Source organism: Lissotriton helveticus, chromosome 7 (genome assembly GCF_964261635.1).
Source record: "Lissotriton helveticus chromosome 7, aLisHel1.1, whole genome shotgun sequence".
Lineage (NCBI taxonomy): Eukaryota > Metazoa > Chordata > Amphibia > Caudata > Salamandridae > Lissotriton > Lissotriton helveticus.
The window spans coordinates 514,918,901-514,941,293 of NC_136068.1; the positions used below are offsets into that span (position 1 = coordinate 514,918,901).

At 45.8% G+C, this 22,393-nt stretch overlaps 1 protein-coding gene across 1 annotated transcript in view; it reads left to right on the forward strand.

Annotated features, from left to right (window-relative positions):
• Positions 1-5,636, forward strand: part of LOC144766850 (polyserase-2-like) — a 1,745,029-nt gene extending 1,739,393 nt beyond the window's left edge. Inside the window, exon 19 of the mRNA XM_078650565.1 lies at positions 5,333-5,636. The gene's annotated coding sequence lies outside the window, so the exon portion shown is untranslated. The remainder of the gene's footprint in view (positions 1-5,332) is intronic.
• Positions 5,637-22,393: the final 16,757 nt, after the last annotated feature.

The window sequence follows — 22,393 nt, forward strand, 5'->3', positions numbered from 1 at the left end:
AGTTAGTATTTCTTTAAAGGTATCTGTTTTGGGATACAGGAGTTAAAAAAGCAGTTCATTTTCTAATTATTAAAATTGTATTTCATGGTAATAAAAATATTTTCGATACTACATGGATATTCTGAGTTCAGTTACTCAACTGTACTATTTAGCACTTACACTACTTCAAAACCTCCCTGGAGTTATAATAGTGATTAATACGCCAGCACTATCTAGTATTTATCTACATCAACAGCTCCCTGAAGTTAGAATAGAAAGTTATACTCCAGCACTATCCAGCACTTACCCTACATCAATACCCCGCTGTAATTAGAATACTAAGTAATATAGCAGCACTATCCAGCAATTATCGTACTTCAACACTTCACCTGGAGTAAGAATAGTACGTTTTACACCTGCACTATGCTGCACTTACCCTACTTCAACACCACACTGGAGTTAGAATAGTAAGTTATACTCCTGCACTATCCAGTACTTTCCCTACTTAAAGACCCACCTGGAGTTATAATAGTAAGTTATACACCTGCACAATTCAGCATTTACCCTATTTCAACACCCCTGTGGAGTTAGAATAGAAAGTTATACTGTTGTACTATCCAGCACTTATCCTACCTCAACACCCCTGTGGAGTAGCAAAAATCAATAACACACTTGCATTATCCTTCACTTACCTTATTTTAATACCTCGTGGGACTTAGATTAGTACTTGATACTTCTGCAGAATGCAGCACTTATCCTACTTTTAAAATCCCTTAGAGTTTTGATATTAATTAGTACTTTTACACTGTGTAGAAAAATAAAATGTATTTTCTGTTTACCTTTTTATAACTTGATTACTTCTTACGGTTGATGTACTTTGTTGATCTTCATTTTGCTTGGGTGATCTCTGAATTCGTTCAGCTGTTTTAAATTTAAAAAAGAAAATGTAAGTTTTGTGAACTTTTTTTTGGGATTGGTAACTGATTGAGGAATTAAAAGAGGTTAATTGATAACTTTGTAAATTTTACATTATTATTTACCTTTTGTGTAATTTGGATGATTTGTGGATGGTTTCGAATTTAGAAGAAAATGCTCTTCAGCTGGTTATTGGATTCTCTTTTTGAAGTTGCTATTTCTTTAAATGTATCTGTTTTGGGATACAGGAGTTAAACAACTGTTTAATTTCTTTTTAATAAAACTCTATTTTATGGAGATTTTTTTTAATCTTTAACACATGGATATTCTGATGTATGATATATAATGATATATAAAATTAAATGTCATTTTATTTTTTTCCACTTGTATGATATTATCGTTTTTAAGCAATAAAAAAATTAGTTTTGCAAATAGAAAAATGGTTAAATAAACCATAAATTTTTCCTTATAATTATGTATTCACAGTTCAGTGTATGTACCTTTGAGAATGATGTCTTTAAAAATTCTTCGTGTGCTTTCTTCAATCTTTTTTTATAAAATGATTTCTTCACCAAAAAAGTTTTAGTAAGCTGAAAATTCGAAAACATTATACCGTTTAGCTTACTAAATATTTTTACATTTTTTTAAAATAATTACATGTTAGGCTTTATCATTTTGATTTTAATTTAAAAAAGCCTTTCTTTCCAGTATTTCTACAAAAAATACAAATGTGCTTCATATTATTTATTTCATTAATTAATTTAAAAAATAAATAAATATTTGGTTTGACATACTATTCTAAAAATAACGCTTTTTAAATATTGTACTTACTTCTAATATCGTGAAATGAATATCAGTATTTTCTAATTCGTTGTTTCGATTTTCAAGTGTGTGGAAAACTGAAAAATATAATGAATCTTTTTTTTTTATTTATTGAAAATTAATTTTTATAATGATATGATTTTATTTTCTATGTGTTATCCTTACTTGAATTTTGAAGAATTGAAGTATGTTATTTGTAGAGTTCTTCTTTCTCGGAAAACGTAGGAGTGTGCTGAAAATCCGTCTGCTCTCACTGGTAGTCAGTTGAAGAGTGGCTTCAAAATGGTGTCTTACTACTATTTATAGCTTTTTGTGTGTGGCATCATAATTTTAGTTAAAAGTTTCATTTTTAAACGTGTTTATTACTGATTTGTTTGATGTGAGAACTTATATTTTAAATTTAATCTTTAAAACATAAGGGGTCATTAGGATGATGGGCGGGACTAGGGACCGCCCGCCATAAGGGCGGGGGTCCTGTGGGTGGTATTAGGATGTGGCCGCCACAGTGGCGGCCGCATCCTGCATTTATAACATTGTGGTGGGCGGTGCTCTCTGCACCGCCTTCCACAATGCCATAAATGCATGTATGCATTTGCATACACAATGCGGCAGGCACCGCGCGGTGCCTATCACATTGTATATGCAAATGCAGGGGGGGGTACCACAGGTACCCCCCATGTGCACCCCCACCCCTCCTTCACTTTGGGAGCCCGCAGGGGGCCCCCAAAGTGAAGACCGCATGCCTTTCCGCGGCCACGGAAAGGCACCTGCCCAGGCCCATGGTAATATGGCTGGCGGTGTCTAATAGACACCGCCACCATATTATTCGTTTTCCGCCCCGGTCGCAAGGCGACCAGGGCGGAAAAGCGGCGGACAGACTTTCCGTCCGCCGAGGTCCCCCCCGACATACTAATATGGCGGGGGGGAAACGAGTGTGGATGTCGGGCGGATTGCCCCCGCCAAGATTGCGGTGGCAATCCGCCTGACATCATAATGGGCCCCTTAGTGTTAAATCAATTCAACAGTGTTTACACCTCCATTTTGTTTTCAGTGGCTTGGTGTTTTGGTCATGAAAACTGTTGTAGGACTTGTTTTTTCATTTCGTTTCAAAATGGCAGCTTTGTTTATGCTTTAAGAATTATTTTCCGGATGAGTTAGGTGAATGTGAATTATTTCTGTTTCTATATTGTTTTCTTTTTTTTTAATATGGTTTCGATTTAAATTTTTAATACTGTTTGTTACTCGAATAATACTTGAGCATCAATTTTAATACCCGAGTATTAATGTTGAAAAAATGCTCGTTTTTTAAATAATATGTGCTCAGTTGCTTCCCACATTTTAATACACTTCCCCACCCAAAACCCTATTTTCCCTGCATCCCGTCCCAGGATGTATTTTACAAAATTAATAAAAAAATATTATTTTATATGCGTTGTAATGGTATGCGTTGTATTGTTTTTCGTTGTAATGGTGCTTTTAATGATTTTAAATTACATCACGTAGTAATGGTATGGGTTGTAGGAACATTTGTTGTAATGGTATTTGCGTTGTAAAAAATGCGTTGTAATGGCATGCGTTTTTGAAAGCATGCGTTGTAATGTCATACATTCCCTTCCCGATAGCTTCTAGCTGAATAATTCGATGTTTTCCTTATTGCCATTAGCTGAATCTCAAACTCACTGTCCGAGGAGCGTTCTGCCTCTTTATCAGTTCTGTTTCCGTATTTTAATAAATACGCCAACACTTCTATCAGTCCTTTCACCGACTTAGGGGCCCATTAGGATGTCGGGCGAATTGCCCCCGCCAGGCTGGAGGTGGCAATCCGCCCGACATCCTCACTCGTTTCCCCCCCGCCATATTAGTATGGCGGGGGGACCTCGGCGGACGGAAACACCGTCCGCCGCTTTTCCACCCCGGTTGCCTTGTGGCCGGGGCGGAAAAGGAATAATATGGTGGCGGTGTCTATCAGACACCGCCAGCCATATTACAATGGGCATTTTACAATGCCGCCACGGAAAGGCATGTGGTCTTCACTCTGGGGGCCCCCTGCGGGCCCCCAGAGTGAAGGAGGGGTGGGAGCTGCACACGGGGGGGTACCTGTGCATAAACAAACCTGTGCATAAACAGAGCGGCAGGCACCGCGCGGTGCCTGCCGCTTTGTTTATGCATATGCTGAAATGCATTTCTAACACCCCAGAGGCCATTATCCAGGTGGTGATCGCCACTGTGCTTTCCCACCTGGATTATGCAAATTCCATCTATTTAGGCCTACCCCTCTATCTGCTGAGGCGCCTTCAGATGGTGCAGAACTACGCAGCTAGATTGATTATGGCTCAACCTAGATGGCAATCAGCCACCCCACTGCTCAGGAACCTCCATTGACTCCCCATGGCCCAATGCTGCTCCTTCAAAACAGGCTGCATGATTTTTAAATCTCTCCACTGCAAAAGCCCTAAATTTATTGATAAACTTATCACGAAACATATTCCTTCCCGCAATCTGCGCTCAGCCCACCTGGCCCTCCTCCAGATACCTGCTTTTAAACGCAAGCGTGCTGGGGGCTGCAGATTTGCTATTTTGGCTCCCCGTCTGTGGAACACTTTCCCCCTTGAGATCCGGACTTGTCCGGATCTCATGTCATTTAGGAAAGCATTAAAGACCTGGCTCTTCAGACAAGCATATCAATAATCCCAGCATGCTTCCTAACCTCAGGCTACGCTCTCTGTCTCTTATCAGCGCCAGGAAACCAATCGGTGGCAGTGCGCTTAATAAATAATTTTTAACATAACATAACATAACAAGCATTGTGACAGGCCGTGCTGAGAGCACCACCCGCCACAATGCTAGAAATGCAGGATGTGCCCGCCACTGTGGCAGGCACATCCTAATGCCCCCCACGGGACCCCCACCCAGCCGCGGGCCGTGGAGGGAGTTATGGTGGGGCAGGGAGGCGGGGAGGGGGAGGGGCAGGGTGGAGGGACCTAAAAACTGGCATATGGATAATTACAGGTAAGTACACAATTTAATTAATACAACGAAATTCGTAGCGCGCACAGCATCGCATTTTGCAATGCAGTGAGCGCTACGAAATTCGTTTAAATAATTAAATTGTGTACTTACCTGCAATTATCCATATGCCAGTTTTTAGGTCCCTCCACCCTGCCCCTTCCCCTCCCCGCCTCCCTGCCCCACCGTAACTCCCTCCACGGCCCGCGGCTGCCCCCACCCTTATGGAGGGCAGTCCCAATCCCCGTCAGGATGGCGGACGGGCAAAGTCCACCCGCCATCCTAATGACCCCCTTAGTTTCTCTTTCTTTGACTCTTCTTTTCTGCATTCTTCCTTTCTGCTTTTCTTCCTCTCATCCCGGCCTTTTTCCATTATTCCTGACATCCTTACATCCTTCCTCTCTCCTTCAACCACTTCCTCCAGTCCTCAGTTTCTTTTTTCCACCCTACTCCTGGTTTTGTGTATGTTCTTCTGTTCCTTCCTGTATGTCTTTCTCTTCTCCTTTCTAACTTTTCAGTGTTTTAGTCTACCTTCTACCATCCTTACAATAATCTTCTCTGCCTATGTCTCTTCCTTCCAATTTCTTTTATGTTTATATTCCATTTAAAGTATGGCTGCCTCTGCTGTTGATTTCCATTTGAGGAGCTGCCACAAGCAAGTTCAACCGGTTCAACTTGGCTCTACGCGATTCAGTGGTATCCTCCCTGAACTCCAGAACTAACTCCTACTGGTCCCCCTCCCCACCGAAACCTGGCCTTCTTGTTATCTGTCCAATTGTGCCGAGTACTCCATAGGAGCCAATGGGTGGAAAACGTCGCCATATCGATAAACGAAATGACAAAATAAATACTATTTCCACCTAATTATGAACTGGAAGACTATATAATAATTAGTAGAAAGAAAGTTAATGAGTAATGGACTTGACTTCACAGAAAACCTCTCAATGACTTCTTTTGAAAAATTCCAAAATAAAGTCTTTAACTCAATTCATCGAGTGTGTTGACTTTTAGGCTACACACCGCAGTATGATATGTTGGGAAATACATTCCTTGGGTGCAGTATTCAACTGACTTCATTTTTAGGCTAAGATCATCTTTCATTATGAAGTACACCCAAATGTTTAACGTGATTATCTGTGCATGGTTGCAGACTCCTTTAGAGGTTGGAAACAAGAGTAGGAGGGCCAGATGTACAACCCTATTTTGCAGTCACAAACGGGAATCGGCCTGTTTGCGACCACAAAATAGGTCTGCCCCATGTACAAACCCTGTTTTGCAAGTTGGTAACCTATTACCGACTCGGAAAATAGGGTTTGCGACTCGCTATTAGGAAGGGGCGTGCCAAGGGCGTTCCTTCCTAATAGCAAGTCGCACTTCAATGTACTATTGTTTTGTGATCACAATTGCAGTCGCAAAACACTCGCAGTTTACCATCTACTTCAAGTAGATGGTAAGTCACTCGCAAATGGGAAGGGGTCCCCAGGGGACCACTTCCCCTTTGTGCATGGATGCAAAAATATTTTTTAAGAGCAGGCAGTGGGCCCACAGACCACTGCCTACTCTTTAACAATCATTTGCATTGCAATAGGTCTTGCATTTGCCAGAGTTTAAGCTATTGGCTTTGTAAATTACAGTGCCTCTTATTTATCGGTTTTGCAAATTACCACATAAATAAAAAGGCATGGTAATTTACAATGCCAATTGTTCAAACTCTTGTACATGCGAGACCTATTCAAAGAGGCGGCCGCCATTGTCCCCGGCTGCATGGCGCGCTGAATTTTGCAGGAAAGCATGTCGTGCCTGCAGTAGGGGAAACTCATTAAACAAAATACTGCTTACGGACTATAAAAGACGTAGCATGTAACCAGGGCCGGACTGGCTACCGGGCAGTTGGTGGGTGCTGCTGAGCTAGGGGCTAATTTCTCTGTGGTGGGGGCTTATTTCGTTGATGGGGACCTGCTTGCGATTTGAAATAAAAAAAGCAAAACGAATTTCGTTTTGCACACACAGTTCCCCATCAACGAAATTAGCCCCATGTACGGCAGCACACACAACTGCCCGGTAGCCAGTCCAGCCCTGCATGTAACAACCACAGTAAAAGGGCCAGTCTTCATGGGAGGTTACAAATGAAGACAAGGCGTTACTAAGAAGGGACAAATAAGCCTATGAACACATCAGAAGCAAGCATTTACGAAGGGAAATTACACAAGCCAATAACGAATATGGGTGGAGAGTGGGCAGGGCTTCTATTCAATTCTCCAATACAGCTTGCCGCAGAGAAGCTCATGTGCTGCCCAGGCTCGACCTAAAAATGACCCACACACTGACCTGTCAGACCAGCCTTTCGGGCACTGCCAGATTGCCCTGGATGCAGGGCTACTGAAAAGATGTAATTCTGCAGCAGCAGCGTTTTCTGCATATTTATAGATTTGTTGCAATTGCCACTTAAATCAAAAGATTTTAACACAAATGTTTCTAGCTAAAATAGATGAATAGCTGCTAAAAACATGCTGACATGTTGGCGTGCAGTGAAAAACTCTCTTCAAAGGTTGACTGGTCACATTGCTGATGCTTATTGCTGTATTTGGGTGTCAAACTCATACATACTCACGAGGGGAAACATTTGCCCAGCTACTGTTAACATGTGTAAAAATGACAAAAGAGTGAGTTAATGCAATCACAAAATGTTTAGTATTGTGCTGCATAATTTGCCTTTCCTTGCTGCATAATTTAGTCAACCCTGACGCATAGCTTGGTCCTGCCTTGCGCATAATTCCAGTGGCTCTGCCAATGGGCCACGCTGACCCTGCACCAGGCCTCTGCTTGCTGGTACTTTTCATTCGCCTTAAGCATGAAAGTTCACCAACAGATTCATTGTTGTGTGGCCTGGCCCAGGTATTAGCACAAGGACAGATTTCGAGGTGGAAAGCCCTCAGCGGGCCCCAGCTTAAATGACATCGAAATCGGAACTGCAGAAGTGGACAGAGTGCGAGAGTAACCTGCTCCACACAGAGACCAAGAGGGGATACGAAAGCCAGAATTAGCCTAGGTTCGGACACTGACCCTCGATACTCCGGCCTGTTCTAGAATGCATTTCGGAAACACATCAAGTACTACAGTGCTAGCCGAGTAGACCAGGAAGTGGATGGACCCCCGACTCTGAAGTCTTAGGGCAACCACACTGAAGCCCACAAGACGTGACATGGCAGCAGAATGAATAGTGTACAATTACTAACTCTGTTTCCAAGGTCACCCTAGTTTTCATTTCATTTCCGTACGGGTGTTTTAGTGTTAGCTACATTAATCAGAGGCAGTTTGTGGCCATTTATATCGGTACGACGTAAATCGAGAGTGTGATATTTTACAAGAAACATCAAATAGTAAGACTATGAAAAATTGACTCGTAGCTATACTGGTATTGGTCTCATTATATGCGAACATGAATTTAAAAATTTGTTTTTAAACTACTACTGCCGTCGATTAAATTAGTGGGGCACGCGTTGCATTTATTTATTTATTTATTTAATGCATTTTTATAAAGCGCTGACTTTACCCGAAGGTGTCAGAGCACTGTACAATAGAACCAGTTACGTTACATGAGAGAACTGTTGCAGGAATAAAACAAACAAAAATAGCAGGCCATAGAGTCGGAGCGACGCAGGCAAAAGGCACACAATCTCAAGCACAGCATTAACAGACTGTACAAGCAAAAATAAGAATAAATATGACAAATTATACAATGACTAAAGAACTTCCTGGCAAACAATAGCAGGCCATAGAATCAAAACACCGCAGGCAAAAGGAACACAATATCAAACGCAGCAAGCACCAGGCCCGGACTGGCCGTTGTGGGCACCGGGCAATCCCCCGGTCGGCTGCAAGGGTGGGGGCTGGTTTTGGGCCCTGGGGGCCGTTTTTGTTGCAGAGCCGTTTTTGCAGCATAGCTGCAAAATCGGCCCTGTAACAAAATCGGCTGAAAAGCGGCCCTGGCAAAGCACTCGCCCCCCTCCCGCCCGGGGGGCGAGGGGCCGGCCAAGCACTTTGCCAGGGCCGGTTTTGGTTCCCAGTCCGGCCCTGGCAAGCACAGGATGTACAAACAAAAATAAAAATATTTGTGACAAATTTACAATGACTAAAGAACTTCCTGGTGGGGTCTGAGAAGGAGGGAATTAGTTCTGAAAGTGTCTTTGGAATAAAAGAGATATGAGGTCCGCTTTGAAGATCTGGATGGAGGTGATGGCACGGAGCGAAGGAGGAAGCGAGTTCCAGATTCTCACCGCATTACCTAAGAACGATTGTGCCAACAATTTTTCCCTTTTGAAGGAGGGGGTTCAAGAAGGAACTTTTCCGCATTCCGAGAAGGTCTTGAGCCTCCAGAAAGTTTGAGTTTATTCGCCAGATAGCGAGGGGAGGAAGAGTGCAAAGCTTTGTGGGTGATGCACGCTGTTTTGTAGATAGCTCTAGCCTCGATGGGAAGCCATCAGAGAGAAGACAGGATAGGAGTGATGTGGTCACTATATTTGGCCCCTGTAATGAAGCGAGCTGCTGAATGGAGGACGGGTTTGAGGGGGGAGAGGTGAGATTTGGGGAGGCCAGTCAGAAGAGAATTACAATAATCCAGTCTAGAGAGAACTAGCGATTGGACCAAGGTTTTTAGGTCATTCTCCGGGAAGAACCGAGGATTCCCCCATAAAAGGCGCAGTTGATAACGTGGGCTCTTGGCCATGGAGTTGATGTGTGAGATTAGGTTGAGTCTTTTGTCAAGTATGACACCTAAGGATTTAGCGCGATCCACAATGATGGGTTTACTGTTGAGTAGATTCGATTGATCCATCCAGGATTGAACAGCAGGCGGAGAGAGAGAGCTAGATAAGAGGAGGAATTCTGTTTTAGAGGGATTGAGAATGAGTTTGGTGAACTAACATCCAGTTGTGAATAGTATTGAGAGTAGAGCTGAGTTGTGAGAGATCATGAGAGGAAGACACCTTGAGGTAGATTTGGATGCCATCCGCATAGAGATGGTAGAGGATTCCAGATTAGCTTAAAAGGTTCCCTAATGGTTCCAGATAGATATTGAACAGAGTGGGAGCAAGGATAGAACCGTGAGGGACGCCTTGACCAACCACCAGTGGAGACGAGAGACTGTTTGCAATCTTGATCATTTGGGATCTGTCAGAGAGGAAAGAGGGAAACCATTTGAGTACTGTGCCTTCCACGCCCATTCTCTGTTGAAGAATGTTGAGGAGGGTGTTGTGATTAACAATGTCAAAAGCTGCAGAGAGGTCAAGAAGAATCAGAAGGCACGATTCCCCCGAGTCGAGAATATGCAGCACATCATCGATCACTTGCAGCAGGGTTGTTTCAGTGCTGCAGTTTTGAATAAAGCCCGACTGGAACATGTCGAGGAGATTATTGTCAATAATATGTTGGGAGAGTTGTTTTGCAACACATTTTTCTGTGATCTTTGAAAGAAAAGGGAGATTGGTGATGGGGCGGAAGTTATTGAGGTCATTTGCATCTGCAGAGGGTTTTTTTGGAAGGGGGGTAACATGTCCTGTTTTGAGGACAATTGGGAGGGATCCTTGTCTGAGGAAGAGATTGACTAGCCTGGTCCAGTAGGAGAGAGTGTTAGTGTAGAAATCAATGGTGATGCCACTGGGAATGGGGTCGGAGGAATGGTTGGAGGGTTTGGTTTCGCGGATGCATTTGAGGAGATCAACCTCTGAGATGGCGGAAAAGTTCTGCCAAGTGACTACGGATTTTTGCTCCTCGATGGGGGTGGGGTGGTTGACCTGTTCCACCAGAGATTTTACATTTTGATCGAAGAATATAGCGAACTCAGTTGCTTTCTTAGAAGCATCGTCAGGCTTGATGGTTTGGGGAGAACAATTAGGGTTTTTGATGAGGTCGAAAAGTTTTTGGGGTCTGTTTTTAGCTGAATCGAGGAGGTATCTTAAGTGTGATGTTTTTTCCTGGAAGATGTGGTTGTGGTATATGGATCTTGCTGAACGTAAAGGAGAGAGGTTGGGGGTGGATGGAGATTGTCTCCAGTGCTTCTCCAAGATTCTATGGTTTTTCCTTTCGTCATAGAGAGCTTTGTTGAACCAAGGAGCTGATGGGGTGGGTCTTTTCCTTTTGCTTTGGAGTGGAGCAACCTTGTAGATTTCACTTGCAAGGATTGAGAGGCAAAGGGGAGTGAGATCGTTGACATCCGTATTGGGGTCTAGACTAGGAAGAGACTGCATAGCAGAATCACATAAAGTCTCAAGATCAATGTTTTTTGTGTTGCGGAACCACGTAGAGGCTCTTTTGGGTTGGCCGAGAGTTAAAATGTGAGAGAGGTGAAAACAGAAGGGAATGAGGAAATGGTCAGACCAGTCAACACGGATGGGTGAAGCAGTGGTAATCTGGTCTGATTTGGAAATCACAAGGTCCAGAATTGAGCCCTTGGCATGTGTAATTTCTGAGCAGTGTTGTGCAAGATCGTTAGCTGAGAGAAAGGTTGCAAGCTTGTTGGCAGCCGAGTCTTCCACAGAGCCCCAGTGGAGATTGAAATCGCCTAGGAAGATCTGCTTGTCGCTCTGTGAATATTGGTCACTAATGAAGTCGATGAATTCCTCAATGAAGGAAGAGCAATTACCAGGCGGGTGATAGATGGTATGGAACCTGAAGGGTGTGCCATGATGAACTTGGAATTCTAGGGAGAGGCATTCAAAGGTGCGAAAGAGGGTGGTGGGCAAGGCTTTGATTTGGAGGGTGTTTCTGAAGATGAACGCGACATCTCCTCCGATCTTGACTGGTCTGTTGTTTCTGAGAATAGAGTAGTCAGTAGGTAACAAAAGATCAAATGAAGTGTGAGAGGAGTCATTAAACCAGGTCTCAGTGAGAAAGAGCACGTCGAGATTGTGGTGAGTGATGGTGTCGGAGATTTCCAGTTTGTGTTTGGTTGCAGATCTGCAGTTATGGAGCATACAGTGTAGCTCTGATGCAACTGTTTTGGTGATGTGAGAGTCTGGACTGATGAGGGGGATAGGGATTAGATTATTGAATGAAGGTGCCCCTTGAGGGGGAGGCTGGTAAGTTCTGACAGAAGAGATGGTTTGAATGGCAAATCGAGTAGAGTTGTTAGGAGAGGCGAGTGTAGGGGAAATGACATTGATGGTCTTGTAGGTAGCCAATAGGTTGGTAATGTCTGTGGAGGACAGATTGTGATTGGCTCTATTGGGGCGCAGTAGCAAGGAACTCCTCGGGAGATTGTTCGGGGAGGGGGATATCTTAGCCCCAAGGAGTGAAATGGACGCTTCAAGCTGTAGTAATATGTTTTAAAGTGATCTTAATCAGCTTACTGGGAAACATATGAGCTTACACTATATGCACTCGCAGCACAGTTACGTCTCGGAGCCTGGGACATAGCGAGGACTCTTGGACAAACAAGGCCTGTTTGCTGTGACCGTCTGCTTTTATATATGATGTGCAGACAATAAGAGGTGTAACATCAAAGGCCTGTCATGCTGACGTGTCTCTCGCAGGGCACGCAGTAAAACCGTATGAATTTGTATCCTCATCTCTGTTGTATGCTTTTATAATTTTTTAACTCTGGGTTGTGTTGCCGAAGAAGCTTCACACTTGATCTCAGGTGGATTCTTTGTGGATCGCTGTTGTTTGTCAGGTCACAGATCGCTGGGGTTGATCCCCGGGGGGTTTGGGGCTCCTCTGAAGTGTGAACTGTAGATTGTAAAGGATGATGTCGCCATTACCGCCTCCAGCAACCTTGATAGCTGCCCACAAAAGACCGCGACAGCACACCAAGGTCGCGGGGGCAGCTGAAATATGACGTGCCTCATGCATTGCACCAGTAGAACTGTATGTGATTGAATGTTCATCTCTGTTGAGGAGTAAGACCTCCGACCCTCTGTCCAGGTCCACTCTCTCCCCACAGCTCCACTGTGCCCTCTCTTGCTTCCAAACCCCGATCGCCTCCTTGGGAGGTTTGAGGCTGCCTGCTCCTGCGCCTGCTGCCCGCTCCAACTGGGACCAGACTGCCTGCAACCACCGTAACCTCTCTAAGCCATTTAAAAAAAATTAATTTTCCCTGTTGTGCCACTGTTTTTGTGCCCACCTGTGACTTGCTCTAATTCCACCACTGTGTCACGATTAGGCATTAGTCAGTGGGGAGTGGGTCTGATTCCGCTGTTGAATGTGACTGAGGAAAGAAAGGGGGACTACATGTCCCATAAGGCCTAGAGAGTATATTGTTCTATCTCTTTTTTCCCTTTTCACTACTTAACCTCCTCTCTCCCATCATCTGGTGCTTGTCACCTGTAATCATAGTAGAGGGATCGCTTGTTCCGTGAACATCCTTCTCAAGTGCATTCCTGTTTTGTACAGAAGGAATTAACCGGCGGATCTCAGGCCGCCTAGACGAGTCTTTGCACGCGTTCGCACTGTAGCGCGACCACGTTTTCCCTTCATTCTTTTTTGACAGGCGGAATGCTAAGGATTTACTGTGCTTCCCCCTTCATTTCCTCAAAGACATTGAAGCGCTGACATTGTTTCACCTGCCAAGCGTTCGCGCTGGAGCGCAAACCCATGTCTTTCGCTCCATTAAGCACAACGCGATCTCGGCACCTCGTTTCCTGTAAACGCGCTGGAGCGTGAATAACTTGTGAAGCCTATTTCCTTATGAGCCATTGAGAGGCTCAGAGTATCTTTCCTCAAATCAGGGGGAATATTTTTTTGTTTTTGTCAATTATTAAACACTCGCTGGAAGCAGGTGTTATTGGAGACTTCTAGCCTGGAAAGGAAGTACAAGCCATTGCCAGACATCTGATTCAGATAAGTACAATTTAAGGTGACTTATAGCTGAGACCTGAAAGGGTTGCCTCAGTGCGTGTTCTTTTGTTTATTGGAACTTTGGAGGTGAAGAGACAGTCTTGATTTCTTTTTCTTTCTTTTTTACCTTTTGTGCATTTATCTCTTGGAATGATTGTGGCAGCATTTAAATATAAGTGCAGTATATAAGCTTTGACATTATATATATATGCAACAGGGTGGAGTAGGGTAGAAACTCATGTGTCTTCTGCTGTGTCTTATATACAGGAAACACGGAGCATTCATAGGAGTGAAGCCTACAACTCCAGGGCACCACGCCACTGAGTGTTCTCGCTGCTGCATCTTTATTGTTTAATTTGTCTCTTTTTTCCCCTTCCCCTGTTGTGGTATGATCTGTGGAGTAAGCTTGTGTATACCCGCAGGTGGTGCCATATAAGGGGAAAGGGTTACCTAGCATCCCATCACTCCTGCTGCATCCGGCTTTCAAGTTAGTTAACCAGTCTCTGTTGTGACACACTGTTTTTATTTTCTTGTGCCTGCCTGTTCCTTTTGCCTTTCGCCGCTGCTGCCCCTGCAGCCCCTCCCCCTGGAATTCCCCCGCTCCTGCCTCCCAGCCTCTCCTCCCTTCCACCTCCCCTACCTAATGGTGGCTGCTGTGCAGTCACGCCACCGGCGCGCCGAAGGTGCACCAAAGGCAAGCCTGTCTGCGCCCGTCCGTGACCCGACCGTGGCCAGTGCCAGGAACTAACCACCGCTACAACACCACCACTCTCCTCGCACTCAACCCTGGAAGATTTAAAGAATGCCAATAGGCCTCACCAAACACGACCCATGACCAGTTCTACTGCCTCCACTGCTGCCAGACCCTCACTGCCACCCCGATGCCAGCACCGGCGACACCCTAAAATGCATCCTCCTCAACATACGCTCCGTACACGAACACGGCATGGAAATCTGGAACCTACTCAACTCTTTCTCGCCCGACATTGCCTTCTTTACAGAGACCTGGACCAACGCAGCCTTCGCACCGACATCAGCACCGCCATCCCAGATGGATACAAGATCCAGAGGAAAGACCGCCCCAACCACCCAGGAGGGGGCCTCACCATTGCCCACAAGAGCACCCTCCGCCTCACCACCTCCAGCGAAACCTTCCCCTCCACTGAACACCTGCACTTCCAGATCCAGACCACCCCAAAGCCACACTCCAAGGAACCCTCTTCTACAGACCCCCCGGCTCCCCGAACACCACTCCATCGCCTCAACCAACTACATACTCATTGGAGACCTGAACTTCCACCTTGACAACTATTCCACTATCCTTCGTGACAACCTCACCAGCATCGGACTTAAACAACTCGTCAACACACCGACCCACAAAGCAGGACACACCCTCAACCCCATCTTCGCGACAGGAAACAGCATCCAATTCAGCCGCACAATGCAGCCGCCATGGATCGACCACCACTATGTACACTTTGCCATCAACAAACCCAAGGCACCCAAATCAGCCCCACGCCCACCACGAAGGAACTGGAGCAAGGTTACCGACAAGCAACTTGACTCCACCCTCACCCGAGACAACCACACCTGGGCACCCGACGCATACAACACAAACGACGCAGGCAGAAAACTCCACACCTGACTCTCCAACTGCGCAGACGAGCTCTCTCCGCTACGCAACCCCGGCAGACAACGCCCCTGGAAAGCCACCTGTTTCACCACCGCTCTCCAAGGAGCCGGACACACTTGCAGACACCTGCAGAAGAACTAGAGAAACACCAAGACAACCGGCAACTACACCATCTACAAGGACTCCATGACAGACTACCACAACCAGATCAGAGCCACCAAGAGGAAGTTCATCCACTACAAAATACTGGCCAACTCCACCAACTCCAAGGAACTTTAAAGTGTCACCAACCCACGCAGCAAAGCCACAGACATCACCCCATCCCAAGAACTCTGCGACAAGCTTGCAACTTATTTCCACCTCAAGATCAAAAACCTCCACGACAACTTCATCGACCATCCACCAAAGGACACAGACGGCCCCCCGCCCACCAGAAACACCAGCCAGCCCACCATCTCCAACTGGACACCGATCACAGCCGCAGACACCGCCTCGACCATAAAAAGCAACCACTCAGGCCCCCAGCAACCCCTGCCCCTCTCATCTATCACAGAGCCACAGCCACTATCGCACCCGAACTACAATGCACCATCAACACCATCTTCCAAACAGACACCTTTCCAGACGACTGGAAGCACGCAGATGTCAGACCCCTGCTCAAGAAGCCCACAGCTGACCCCACCAACCTCAAGAACTATCGGCCCATCTCGCTCGTCCCCTTCTCAGCCAAAGTTGCAGAGAAAACAGTCAACAGGAATCTGACACGATTCATTGAAGAGAACGCCATCCTCGACCCGTCCCAATCCAGATTCCGAAGCAACCACAGCACAGAGACCGCCCTACTCACCGCCACAGACAACATCCGCACCCTCCTGGACCAAGGCCACTGCGCAGCCCTCATCCTACTCGACTTATCAGTGGCCTTCAGTACCGTCTCCCTCCGCACACTAGTCGTCAGACTACACAACGCAGGCATACAAGGAACAGCCCTGGACTGGATCCAATCATTCCTCACCGTAAGAAGCCAAAGGATCAGACTCCCACCTTTCCTCTCCGACCCCAACAAAATCACCTGCGGAGTCCCCCAGGGTTCATCACTGAGCCCCACCCTCTTCAACATCTACATGGCCCCCCTCGCAGCCATCGTCCGACAACACGGCCTCAACATTGTATCCTACGCCGACAACACCCAGCTCATCCTCTCCCTCACCAAAGACCCCACCACTGCAAAACTCAACTTCCAGAAAGGAATGCACGATGTCGCAGTCTGGATGACCAACAGCTGCCTGAAGCTCAATGCCGAGAAGACAGACGTCCTCGTCCTCGGTACCACCCCTTCTGCATGGGACAGCACTTAGTGGCCGACCACCCTCCAAAGCCCACCTACCCCCTCAGACCACGCCAAGAACCTCGGCATCGTACTCGACTCATCACTCACCATGAACCGACAGGTCAACGCTGTCACCTCCAGCTGCTTCAACACCCTCCCCGCATCTTCAACAAGACCTTCAAGTCAATCTCCCCTTAGTCAAGGAAGACAGTCACCCACGCACTCATCACCAGCAGACTGGACTATGGAAACGCACTCTACGTTGGCATCAACAAGTTTCTACTCCACAAACTCCAGACAATACAGAACACGGCCGCCAGACTTGTCCTCGGCATCAGCCAAAACCTATGAAGTCTCCACTGGCCCCCGTGGAGAAATAAGTCACGTTCAAAATCCTCACTCACGCCTACAAATGCCTGCACAACAATGGACCCAAATACCTCAACGACAGAATCAACTTCCACGTACCCATAAGAAACCTCCGATCTTCCAACCTTACACTGGCCAAAACCCCACGCATCCACAGAGCCAGAGCAGGCAGAAGATCCTTCTCTAACATTGCAGCCAAGACCTGGATCGAGCTACCGGCAGACATCAGACGCGCCCCCTCCCTGAACACCTTCAAGACCCGACTCTTCGGCTAAACAGATCTGTGGACCCACCACCTCAGCACCTTGAGACCCTCATGGGTGAGTAACACGCTTACAGCTCCCTGACTGATTGATTGATTGATTGATTGTATGCTTTTATAATTTTCCAACTCCAAGGTCATGTTGCCGAGGGAGCTTTACACTTCATCTCAGGTGGATTCTTTGTGGATCGCTGCTGCTCGTCAGGTCACAGATCACTGAACTTGTGATCCCAGGGTGTTGGAAGCTCCTCCGAAGTGTAAACTATAGATTGTGCAGGCTGATGGCGTCATTACCCCTTCCAGCAACCGTGATAGCTGCACACGCAAGACTGCAACAGCACACAAAGCTCGCGGGGCAGCTGAAATATGGTGAGGGCTGAACAGCCAGACAGGTGTGGAAACTCATTCAGAAAATAAAACACGTACCGTGTAACAACCAAGTAAAGGGGCCAGAAGCCATGAGACGTTATTCAATATTGGGGTATCTTTCATTGATTCACATGCCTGAATCATTCCCTGTCGCCAAGATGGGAGTTCCATGGTAAAATATTATTATTATTATTATTATTATTAAAAATTTTTATAGAGCGCGTAGTCACCCTGGGGTATCCCAGCGCTGAGGAACCCTGCAACCAGAGGAGGCATGGGAGAAAATGAGGGCAGGAGTGATTTTAACATAATCATTATGGGTATAAAATATTCAAGCAGCGCCTTAAATACTTCATAGGCTATAATAGCCCAAGGCCATCCAAACAGTAGCCTATCTATGTCCTTTATAAAAAAGGACCACATTTTGGGATCCAGTCAAGCAACTATTAGCACCCTCTAGAACAAAACCAGCAGAGGCAAGTTCTCCTCAGATTTCTACCGCACGTCGTGTGGAAGGGAGTCTCCCTGAGTGCTACTCAGTTTCTTTCCTTCAGCAAATCTCAACATCATGTCAGACAAAAAAAGGCCTTTTACGCCATTGTAAAACCTGTGGGAACAAAGGGTCCATGTGGATGATCCACACAAGTAATGTATTTATTGCCTTTTTTTCAAGATATGAGGTTAAAGATTGTAAAATCTGTTGCATCTTCTCAAACAAGACCCTCAAGGATAGAAAGGGAAGGTTGTCATTGTGGCTCCAAACTACAAAACAACAGTCGCATTCCTCTTATGAAGAAGAGGACCGAGCTTCTAAATCCCATAAAAGGGCTAGATCCAAGGACAGTTCCTAAGATGAGGGAAGAAAACATCATAAGCCTTGCTAGGACTCAAAGGCTTCAAGTAAGGAAAACGTTACCAAGCACACCTCTGAAACAGAGTTATTTGTGCCCTCTACACCTGTCAGGAAGGAAAGAGATCACCCTAGATCTTCCTCATCTGATCCTAAGAAAGTAAGAAAGCCTTGAAAAAGTAATCGCCAACAACATTCTCTCTCTCGTTGAAGATACCTGGGTGACATCGTCGATGCCATCGTTGATGGCAACGGTGACAACGACAGTGATCCAGTCTCCTATTCTCTATACCGCAGTCTCCATATTGACAACGAGAACCCCATTGTCTTGAGGACCGTCGATACCCTTCCCTCGATTGCAATGCCATCGAAGAAGATCCCAATGACGACTGACTCATCTACTGGTGGTCCATCGACAAAGACACCTTCGACGGCGAAGACATTGTAGACGAAGACACCATCGACAAAGGCATCATTGACGAAGACACCGACGATTACACTGTCGACGAAGATACCGTTGATGACGATACCGTTGACGACAACTCTGTGGACAATGGAAATGCCTGTTACCATAGTTTCTGTACCGTCGACGAGGATTACTCAGGTCACCAGAGTAACTAAGACATTCTTACGGCCGTCCATGCATGATTATAGGAAAGTATGAACAGTGAAACAGTAGAACAGTAGAAGGTGAACTGCCAGATCCAGTATCTGCTCCTGGCCTTGGGATGACTATGTTATTCCAATACCATCCCCTCCTCCACACCTTCCGTCAGACTCTCATCCGGAAGATATTGGGGGGTTTCATAACTTAATGCAGAGGGCAGCTAGCAGGTTTCATGTGCCTATTACAGTAAAGTAAACCAAATGTTTCCTATACAACTTTAAAGAAGACACAAGGAAAGTGGTAAGCTCCATACCTATTATTGACGATATATGGCAGGAGGGTATCAGGATCGTGAAAACACCAGGATCCATACCACCGCTACTGCCTCGTGTGGAAAAGAAGTATAGGGCTCCGGACAACGCTTCATCTTGCCTTATTGGACACCCAAAGCCAGATTCGGTCATGTCCCAGGCAGCACAAAGGTGATCTAAGAATCCTGCTACCCCTATTTCTACCCCCGGACAAGGAATGGCATAGAATGGACATTCTAGGGAAAAGGTTTTCTTCAAGGCAGCTGTGACAATCAGGGCAGCGAATGCTCTAGCCATCATAGGCCGCTATGACCGTCAGATGTTTGTCTGACATGGCAGGGCTAATAGACCTCATTCCTAAAGAAAACAGACAAGTGCACGCAAGAAGTTGCTTGAAGGTGAGAGTGCAGCTTCAGAGACAATTGACTGTTCCCTTGACATGGCCAAAACTGGTTTTAGAGAGCTAGCAGGAGGTGTTGTGCTTCAATGTCAAGGATGGCTAAAAGCAACCACCTTTAGACCTGAGGTACAAGCAAAGGTACACACATTGATCATGCACTATTGGCAATTAGAAATGATACGGATACCGCAAAGTCAAAGGGCACTCTGCAGTACAGAAGGGTACCATTTAAAGATGCTAGAGGGCGAGGATTTGCCACTTACAAAAGAGGATATCAGAGGGCTCAATAATATGAGGCATACCAATCTCAATATCGGCAATCTTATAAGCCTCCATCTTATCGTCAACCATCTACAGTTAGTTTCTCTCGCCAGCGAAGCCGCAAGTGAGCACCCCAACAAGGCTGTGATTCAGGCAGAAAACAATGATCAAGTCAGTGTACCAGCCCTTCTTCCCTCCCTGCCCTTGGGTGCAAAAATTTCCAGTTATGCACAATGGTGGAACGAAATAGTTCCTTCAGCAGTCGCCAACCACTCCACCCAGGGGTCCCCCTCCTCTTCACTTATTACGAAAGGAAGTCTTGACCATGCTTGTCAAAGAAGGGGTAGAGAAAGTACCATTCATTCAAAAAGGAAAAGGTTTTTATTCTTGTTTTTTCTTAACAAAAAAGAAATCAGGGGAATGGAGACCGATTCTGGACCTAAGGAATTTCAACAAGTTTCTCAAGAAACAGTCATTCAGGATCGTAACCCTCTCCGATATCCTGGGCTGCTTAAACATGGAAGATTTCATGACTTCGCTCGTCATGGAAGACGCATTTTTTCATATCCCAATTCATCCGAAGCTTCAGAAATTTTTAAGATTCACGCTGGCTGGTATCCACTATCAATTCAAAGGGCTCCCTTTTGGCCTCAAATCGGTGCCATGGATCTTCACCTAGTGCCTGGCATCAGTAGCGGCAACCCTGCAGTCTCAGGGGTTTCAAGTATTTCTGTACCTCAATGATTGGCTGCTCAAAGCAGCATCAGTGCAGGAGGCCAATCGAGCAATGAAAACCTACCTTCATATGTTAGATATGATAGGACTCACCGTGAACAAGGATAAATCAGTGTCACATCCAACCCAAGTAATATCTTTTCTGGGAGCGTCCATAGTCACCATCCAATGCAAAGTGTTCTTATATCAGGAAAGACGGATACGTCTACAAATGCTTGCAAAGACCATATAAAAAAGGGGTAAGTTTCTGTGCAAATGTACAAGTCGCTCCTGGGGATGTGCTCTTCAGCAATAAATCTGGTGCCTATAGCCGGATGTATGACGGTACGACGCGTACCGTCACAACGCATTCCTTTACAACGCGTTCCTTACAACGCAAGTCGTTACCACGACTTGCGTTGGGGGCGCGGATTTCGAATAGTATAATTTACTATTCTAACACCAGTCCCCGTGGACACTAGGGAAGGTGTTGGAATAGTAAATATACTATTTTTAATCCTCTAGCGCCCTCCAGCGCAAGTCGTGGTCACGACTTGCGTTGTAACGGACGCGATGTAAAGGCCACGCGGAGTAAAATCCGCGTGGTAAAGGATGTTTCCCCTATAGCCAGATGAGGCCTCTTCAGGAGGAACTGCAAAAACAGTGGTATCAAGCTTCGGGATCCTTTGAAGATGTAAATCGAATGACAGAATGGATGGTAAGGGGTTGTTTCAGGCAACAAATCTTGTGGAAGGCCTTATTTTCCTACAAACAACCCCAGATTTCATTCTGACAACGGACGCCTCCATGGAGGGCTGGGGAGGTCATCTACAGGACTTGCAAATTCAGGGCAAATGGTCTTCGGTGCAGAGAAAGCAGCACATCAACAGCTTAGAACTCAAAGTCATATTCCTATCTCTTCAAGCTTTCTTACCAAGAATAGCAGGCTCTTCTGTGTTGGTTCGTACAGACAATACGGTCAGCATGTACTATGTCAGCAAACAAAGAGGAACAAGATCCATTACTCTATCTCAGGAAGCTCAGGAATTATGAGAATGGACAACACACCATGGGATCTCGTTAGAGGTCGAACATGTCAGAGGTCTGCACAATACCATAGCGGACACATTAAGCAGGTGTCAGTCCAGTTGTCACGAATGGTAGCTCAAACAGTCCCAGCTGCACAAAATATTTCGAAAATGGGGGAAACCAGTGTTGGACCTCTGCACAACAGAGGAGAACGCCAAGTGCCAGTACTATGTGTGAGAAGTTGGCCTGGTATATGATGTCCACTATTCTAGTGGGCACCTTGCACCAGTCCAAACGACCCTTATGGTGATGGTTGTAAAGTCAACCTTATAGACCAGCTATCCTAGTGGTAGCATGGACAAAGCAGTCTTAGGCTAAAACTTCACAGAGCATGTGAAGCCAGCTGTTTTACCATATATAATCTCTTGAATACCAAATGAAAGGACACCACACAAGGTATATATAAAATATATATATAGATATTCCTAACACAACCCCTCTGCACTCTTTATGAGGTCAGAGTTCGAGATACGTTACAAGTTACTCATTAAGCATACTATAAGTTGCACAAATGCAATTCTGCCCTAGGGGCCCACGAACCATATACTAAGTAAGTGGTATAAGAGCCACTTCAGGAAAGGTGGATAGGCCTAGGGCCTAGGGAATCGCTGGGGCTACACTACAGGATCAAAGGTTTGGAAGTA